The sequence below is a fragment of the Haemorhous mexicanus genome, chromosome 1 (assembly GCF_027477595.1).
Source record: "Haemorhous mexicanus isolate bHaeMex1 chromosome 1, bHaeMex1.pri, whole genome shotgun sequence".
Taxonomy (NCBI): Eukaryota; Metazoa; Chordata; class Aves; order Passeriformes; family Fringillidae; genus Haemorhous; species Haemorhous mexicanus.
Window position 1 is genome coordinate 69512918 of NC_082341.1, and position 8422 is coordinate 69521339.

The window sequence follows — 8422 nt, forward strand, 5'->3', positions numbered from 1 at the left end:
GGTGTGCCCCACCAGGGAAATGGACTCTGTCAGCAGGGCAATGCAGGGACCACCTGACCTTTCACCTGCCTGCCTGGCTGCTTAGAGTTAAAGTGTTACCAGGGACGGCGGCTGCAGCCTCCACACAGCAGATCTGGTGTGACCATCACTGCCCAGGGGCACCTGGGGACAAGGTCCGAGCAGTGGGAAGGGAAGGTTGTTCCTGTGGCGGCTCGTCAGGCAGCCAGGAACTCCGAGGCCAGGGAGGCCAGGCAGCAGGAGGATGTGACAGCAGGGCTGAGGTGACTGGCCTCGGGCCATCAGGGCCATGAGGAGACACAAAAGCTGCAGGGCTTGTTAGTCAGGGCCCCAGCCTGCCAAGGGAGCCCACAGAGCTCCAGCCTGCCAAGGGAGCCCACAGTAAGGAGCAGGTTTCTTAGCCAGTGCCTGGGAATGGGCAGTGCCTTTATTTTGCCTGTAATGGCAGGGGCAGCTTCAGGCACTGCTACAGGTGCACTAAGACTGAGTGCCAGCATTCAGCTCCCCCCTGAGCCCACAGAACCTGCCAGGTGTTGGAGCAGGAGCAGGCTACATCTGCTCTCTGGCCAGCCACAGTTCTAAATGGACAAGGTACTTTCCAAATACCAGAGCACTACTCCCTCATTTATATCCAATTAGGGTCATAACCAAGGGAAATGGGAACATCCAGCCCCATTCATGCTGTAAGAAAACAACACCTTTGTTTTGTTTTCTGAAGAATCTGGGGAGTGCCATAAGAGAGGGGTCTCTACTGTCTGCATCTTTTTAGTTTGTAGTTCTTCCTTGTTTGGGAGTGCTTTAGGAATGGGATGACCTTCTGCTGGTTGAGTAGTGCCATGTCCCATCCCTTTAACACAGCTGAAACTCTTCACAGAGCAAGAATGGGTGATGGCTGCCTAATTCCTCTGCAACTAACCTGAGCGAGGAAGTATAATTATGATAGTTATCGCTGGGGGATGTTTCAAAGGAAAGCATGCTAGATACTTAGACTAAGCACTTAATTTTTTTTCTATCAAATTACTTCCAGCCCAGCAGCTAGCTCTATGTACATAATAGCTCTGTTGGCTTCAATGAGGTCCTTCAGTTAAGGTCAGCTAAATATCTGCCCCATGATAGCAGGCCACAGACCAGATGCAAGATGCCATGGTGCCACCTCATCCACTCCTTTCCTGTTCTGCTGCAGACTCCCACCCCACTAGCTAATTTTCAGCATTTGGCTTTGTATAGTTTGAAATTAATCAAGCTCCATCAGACTTTGCTATTAAACCACTGTTCATTTCCCTTTTAAACCCCAGATTTTTGTTCACACTCTAATAAGAGCACATACCAATACTTTATCTTTTCTGCAGTGTATCCCCAGGCAGAAATTATATTGTAATAATAAACTGGCTAGCTTGTTTTAACAGTTCCTGGCTTTTGGCTTTATGCAACACTGCAGGTGTGATTCTAGTAGCAATACTGTAGGTGTGAATTATTATGTTAGTGTAATAGGCTGTACTTTATTGTGCTTTATTGCTTAATTGGCTTCTTCCATAAGGATTCTGCAGTTGTTAGTGGGAACTAATGCCAAGCTTTTCTGCGAAAAGAATGGTACTCTTTTTTTGTTGTTTACTAAGGTCAGTAATTTCAGTGGGTGACCGGCTTTGGGAAATGAAGGAAAGATGTCACTAAATGGATTAAGAAAGTGCTTACTAAGTCCTTAATATAAAGCAGAGCAGGCTAAAAGATGCTCCTTGTTATGTGTAGATACTTGTAACCCCAATGAGCCCTTTGGGAAAACAGCTGGCTGAGCTTTCTGGCAAAGGAGCCCTCTCCCATGCTCAGGGGATTCCCAGGTGGTGGGCAATATCTCTGGGTGGTTATATGCTCTGTGACCTCCTCTCCCCTCCCTATCCTTCCCACCACTTCACTTTTTTTCAGTAGATGGAAGATCAAAGTTTTGAATTCACAGCAGCACACAGGCTGATCCCCTTGCCAGTGTATCCTTACGGGGGTGCACCCCGGGCAGGGGGCTGCCTTCCCCGCCACACGGCTTGGCTGAAACATCAGGAATGCAGGCAGCCCTCCAGAGCTTGTGCAGATCCTGCCACTCTGCCTGGGAATCAAGGGGTAGGGAGGAGTCCCAGGGGCACCCAGATGCCCCACTGATGCCTCCACCACTTGAAACCTGAGACAACTTCAATATGCGCAGCCACACCCCGGTGTGGGGACCAAGGGTGTTTTTCAATGGTTTGAAATAATGAAAGCTGCTGCTCCCATGAGTCACTCAAATTCCCACCATGTACTCTTGCTAAATGATTTCACCTCTGCTTCCCTGTGTTCCCCAGCACTGTGCCTACTCATGCTGCTGAAGTTCATTTTTGGTCTCACACCTTCATTTAAGCCTTTTTCTGTTTGTCTGGAGCTGAAGGTTTAGCAGAAGGATCTGTATTTACTTTCAGCTGGGTGAAATATTTATGCCTGGCGTCTTGTTCGCAGGAGTAGTGGGGTAGGTGATTTCCCAAGTGGGATCTTCATCACCAGAGTAGGAAACTTTTGTTTTCCCCTTCTTCTTGTGATGGTGTTTTCCAAAACTGTTAATGCAAAGCAGGGCTGAGCAGTAGCTACAAAATATGGATGCAGATCTAGATTCTGAAGTCACAGGGTTTTGCCTGGTTCCCCCAAAATATTGGGGCCATATCTGTGGTGAACGCTACCTTGCCTTACCGGGGATCAAACTGAAAATATGCAGAGCTGAAAGCCCAGTGTATGGACCATTAATGGTTGGGTTAACAGGTGTTAGCCTTGCACAGATTGTCCTTTTCTGTGGCTGAGGCACAAAAAGCTGTAGTGCTCATTTCTTCTTTTTTCCAGGTCTCATTGGGTCCAGCCCAAAGGAGAGGAGCGGGTTTGAGCTGTGTTTGCACCATCTGGCCAGGAAGAGAGGACTCATCTCTGCCACAAAGGTCTCAGTGTGGTTTGTGCTGAAGCGAGATCCCACATCTGGGATCTACCCAAGAGCTACATCATACTCTCTTAGAGATAGGAAAGCTTCATAAAGGGAAGACTTTGAATCAGGAGTCCGCTGTGCATTGCAACATTTATCAGTGTGATTCACGTACCTCCAGTGTTACTGCAAATCCGGGCGAAGTGTGAAATGATTCTCTCTCTTATCTTTGAGGAACTGCAATGTGCTCCAACCACGCTGACTCTGAAAGTCAGCTCTACCCTGCTTTGGGCCACAGAAATTGTCAGGATTTTTGAAAAAGCTCAACAAACCTCAACACCACAATCTAGCCAATTAATTTTGAAGTGCTTTGGGAACAACTCAGGGTTTTTCCCTTTCACCTTATGAAGCTCCATAGACACCCTTGGAGTTCTGCAGGTACATAACAAGTTATGAAGCAGCTGGAGGCACTAAGAGAGCTGGAACATGATTAATAACTGTCAAATTACAGGGAACACATTAAAATCCCTTAAACTTCTCCCCTCCCCTACTTCATTCTGGCAACTAGGACATGAGCCTTTAGCTAGGCTGTCTTTCCCCGAGGCAGTCCCTTCACTTGAGGCAGGAGATGATCTGAAACCACAGGCAAGGAGTTCAGAAACTTCATGACAAAATAATGACTTGGAAAAAAAAGAGAGACTGGGTGAGCTGCAGCACCAGGGATCATGCGTGTGGCAGCACCAGAGTCTTCAGACTTTCATCATACCCATTGCTTGACTGCCTGATAAACCACCTTCTTTTGTATTCCCAATTGCAAAATGGCTCTGCAGCAGCTCTAGCAATTGCTCAGAGAGGAAAGAAATACTTTCCTTGCATCCTTAGCATAGCAGGTTTTTTAAAAATTAAAGAAAAAAATATATTAATTCTGCATTTTATTTCGGCCCTTTGCTATACCTCTGCTCTGTGTCTGAAATGTTTTCTTCACCAAAGAGACAAGCAGAGGCAGTCAACTCATTACAGACGGTGTTTTTAGGTTTATCAATGTTAAGGTTGTTTTCTTGTACACATTTCAGTACTGGTTTTTGGTTTAGATAGCATGGGGTACTTTGTCCCCCTGCTGTCTTAAGCAGAAAAACTTAAGAAGTTTGTTTCTCACTCCTGTTTGCCATGGAGGCCTCAATCCCAGAGAAAATTGTAGAAGAAACCCAGTTAATCAAAGGTTAAATAAAATGAATGAGATTTGTACGGTGCCCTGAAGGTTATTGGGCTCAAGGTCTGAGCAGCTGCCAAGGGGAGTGAGTTCCAGGGCAGGAGCATTCATCTGAGAAATTCCAGTTGCTGGATGTGGAGGGGTTGAACCTGGGAGCTGCAGGCGCCTCCCAGCTGAGCCCAGCTGCCATGGCTGCTGTGTGGGGAAGGACCCCTGTCCCCTCCCACACTCCTGGCCCAGAGAGCAAATGGATGGGAGGGCACGCCCCGCTCCGTGGGAGGGCAATAGGGACTTGACAACTGTTCCAGATGCCTGGCTGCTTCCTTTACCAGCTGTGGAGTGAGCAGGGAGCTCTAAAATCACAAAGACAGGCAGTTTCTGGGGGTCAGGGCTGATAAAAGGGCTCAGAGCCTGCTACAACGCAAGTCTGGGAGTGGCACAGGGTCCAGGGGTGCAGCAAGCAATGCAGCGTGACCAGTGGTCAGCTTTGTGTCTTCTGAGCTGCTCTCCATCCACAAATGTCTTTGCCTCCCTATCAGAGTGATGCTCTGGAGTGGCAGCTGGTTTACCTTCCACTTCAGCCCAGCGTGGAGGTGGAATTGAACTCACAGGGTATGGATGCAGGATGGAAATGGACAGGCAAAGTGTTGTGATGTCCTTTCAACTTCCAAGTGTCTTCCAAGTGCCTCTTTCTGTGATATAGAAGAATTTTGACTAAATACAGTGATTAAGTGAAAACTATAAAAGCAAATAGAGATGTATCTGGGTACACCTGCACTCTTATTTGTGAATGTTAAGCAGAATGTTAAACCTTCCTATACATCAGTTTGTGTATCTGTGCAGCAGTCTTGATGTTTTATTCCTCATTTGTGCCATAATTGCAGTAGTCCTTCTTGCCAATGTAGACACTGATCTCACTGCATGTCAGAATTATAAAGTATATGAGAGAGCTGGAATAATAAGAATGTGTGTTTTCTGAAAAAGTAGAAGGTTTCTGGAGGAGGAATTTTCCCAAAGGGATCTAAGTTTACAGATCTAACTCATTCAGGCCTTTTTCCTTCTGAAGTTGACGCACACATGCACAAACACACAGGCTCCAGTATCTATTTCATGGACACATTCTTCCCATCTCACTGTGTAAAGGTCTTGAAAGCAATAGCTACTGGCAGTACCCCAATTCAACATATCTAATAGGTCCTTCCCAGTTTCAAAATCACTAAGGACACACAGGGCCAAGTGAAAGCAGGGCTTAAACTACCTTGCTGTCAGAAGCAATGGAACTAGCTGCCTGTTCTTGTAGACTTGATTTGTGGGTTCTTTGTTTTTGTAGTCTTGGTTTGCCGACTGCATCTCAAGAACTGTGTTGCTAGAGCAACTTAGTTAATCTAACTCCTGGAAGTAACTCCAACTCCAACTGCTGAATGCAGGACTTTTCAAAATCTAATAATCACTGCAGTGGGTTTTCATTGTTTCCCAAATTTTATGGATTAATGGGCTCCAGGTGGAAGGAAAAAATGAGTAAAATTGATTATTTGTAAACTACCTCTGACTCAGGGGATTTTCTCAGATTTAGGGCATGGCCTGCCTACATACTTAGAGAAGATATTTTGGATGAGCATCAAATGGCCTAACCCTATTGACTTAAACAAAGCATTTCCAATTTACATCACCTCAGTGTTTGAACCTGATGTTATGTGTGCAGACATTTACCCAGAGAAGGGACACTGCCTCTTTCCAGCTCCACATTTGACCTCAGTGTTTGCATGTGATTGTGTGTCTACAGAGATATGGAAGTACATGTATGATCACAAAATAGCTGTGCTTTGCCATGTTTTCCTGTCTGCTTGGGTGGGAAATCTTAGCTCCAGTAACTATCAGAGAAAACTTTTTGATGCAAACAACCACTGGAATTTCCCCAAAGTGGTCCTTGTAGTTTGCACCTGGTCAGGACGCTGTGAATCTCCAGGCTAACGGGAACAGAGTTCCTTACTGGCTGACAGTAAGGCCTAAATTTCTGTTAGGAGGTTTTTGTGGGTTTTGTTGGTATTTTTGTTTTTTACATTGCTGTCCCTCCTCACAATTGTCACACTGCTGTTCATACTTCCCAGCCTAGAGGAACTCTGTCTGCTTTATCTTAGCAGTTTGTATTCCTATGGTCAGCACAACAATTCAGGCTTATTCTTTTCAACAAAATTAATTATTGTTAGGTTATCTGGGAATTTGACTCAGAGACTGTATTCCACTAATAAGCATAATTTTTGAAGAGCTTGTGCTTAAAAAGAGTTGTTATCTACTGCTTGCTGGCAGGTTTTGAATCTTACATCCCTGCTGAGATTGATTTCCTTTACATGCCTAATTACTGATGACACAGTTAGATATAGGCTAAAGAGATATCTTGCAACTGGGGAAAAAAAGGAAGAAAAAAAGCTTTAAGCCAAGTTCTCTTTGACTTAAACAGAAGGAGGCTTCATTTTATTTCATTTAGTAAAGTCACCATGGAAGGATCCTCCTCCAAGAACTCTCAGCAATATGAGGAGTGTGTACAAAACAAGTCCAGACATCAAACAGGGCAACTCCCAAAATGTCTCTGCATTTGTAAACATGCATCACATCTGCTCAGCTTGGCTGTAAGCATGAAACATAAAACTTGGGATATCTGTCTTATTAATTTAAATGGATGCTAATTCAGGCTGTGGCTTGAGGAGATGGAGGATGCAGCTGCAGCTGGCTTGAAAAAATGTTTCAAGAAAAAAACCATAAAAATATGTTTTTATTAAAAAAAAAAGGGGATCCGTTGCCTGATTTGATTTGTAGTGCACCCCTAGGTAGCCCATTTGGAGCAACTGCCTAAGCACTCCTGACACTGTTAACCTTTTCCTGGGATCAAACAAGAATCTTTGATCCAAAGGATGTTCACTGATGATGAAAACATGGAGTGAAGGAGAAAAGCTTGTGTGGCATTGAGATATGTTTCTTTTGTTCCGCAGTATGGGTGAAAAAGGCAGGGGAGCCTTTACTGGGAGGAATATTGAAGCTTTATAGCCACCACAGCCACGGACTGGGCTGCTTCAGCAGGTGCACTTTTCCAAACACCAGTAGAAAAGCTTGCTGTGAGAACGGACACATAGTAGTTTGTATGGATATAGAGTGGCACAGCTTAACCCTAAGTTGGAAATATTTATTTAAGTATAAACAAATAAATTCTTTTAAAAATCCATAAATAAATATATTAGAGGAATATATTTTACTTGGTCAGTAAAGAAAAGTTTTATACTAACAAAGGTGCCTGTGCAACAGGGATAGTACTCTTAGAGACTACATAAACTAAGCCAATATATATTTGATGCATATTTATATTTGCATAACTATATTTGATACATAATAACAACATGGAGAGTGTATGGAGATCAAGTCTGAGATGTGGTGTGAAGTGAGTGGCCCAAGGTGACCTTCACTGGTGTAAGTGTCAATATAATATTGTAGTCACTATACTCCTGGCTGATTTACCTTTTGGACACAGTTGCTGGAAGAATGTTTTGCCCTGTCCCTCCTTTGCAAGTTACATCTCTAAGATTTTACTGGCAGAACTGCTGATCTGACTTGTCTCAAGCAGTTCTGTCAAAATACCTACCTGCACATCTGACTGTGAAGAAGGTGTCTGTCCATAGCCAGGGGATTTTGACTTGAGGCAGAGCATACTGAGCACAACAACAATGAGCTGATCAAGACTGATCTGCACTTCCAAGAGTTTGGGGATCTGGAATTATTTACAAACTCATTGAATCCATAAATACAAGCACAGTTATCATGCCATCATTGGACTACTTTCACACACTGGTTAATGTAAATATGGTCTCTTTTCCCTCATGTCAATATCTAGTCAGATGCATCAGCCAGGCACACTCTTTTCCATGCAAAATGGTCTTCTTTGTAGAAAGAATTTACACAATTTTAGATGGAGAGACGGCAAATCTGTCACTAGTTAATCATGGAAAACACAGTTTTGGGAGTGCTTCAACCTCCTGGAAAATGTTGGGCTTCCCACTGCAGATACCAAATACCATGTAGTGAGAACTCTGTGTGGATGTTGGTGGGGCAGAAAGGGGAAAGTAAGGCACATCCTAGTGCAGAAAGTGAGGTCTGCTTCTTAAGGGTGCAAAAGTGCCTTGACCTTTTGCCTTTGGCAAAACCTCACCTTATTCGTGTTCTGTGGGCTGTGTCACCTGGCCACGTCCCAAGCTCACCTCTAACATGGTTACCATTTCAGC

General features: G+C 44.5%; 1 long non-coding RNA gene across 12 annotated transcripts in view; it reads left to right on the top strand.

Moving 5' to 3' along the window:
• LOC132330471 (uncharacterized) overlaps positions 1-4194 on the top strand; it is a 52364-nt gene extending 48170 nt beyond the window's left edge. For all 12 annotated transcript variants that reach the window (XR_009487328.1, XR_009487323.1, XR_009487330.1 and 9 more), the window contains one exon: positions 2872-4194. This is a non-coding gene — a long non-coding RNA (uncharacterized LOC132330471). The remainder of the gene's footprint in view (positions 1-2871) is intronic.
• Positions 4195-8422: the final 4228 nt, after the last annotated feature.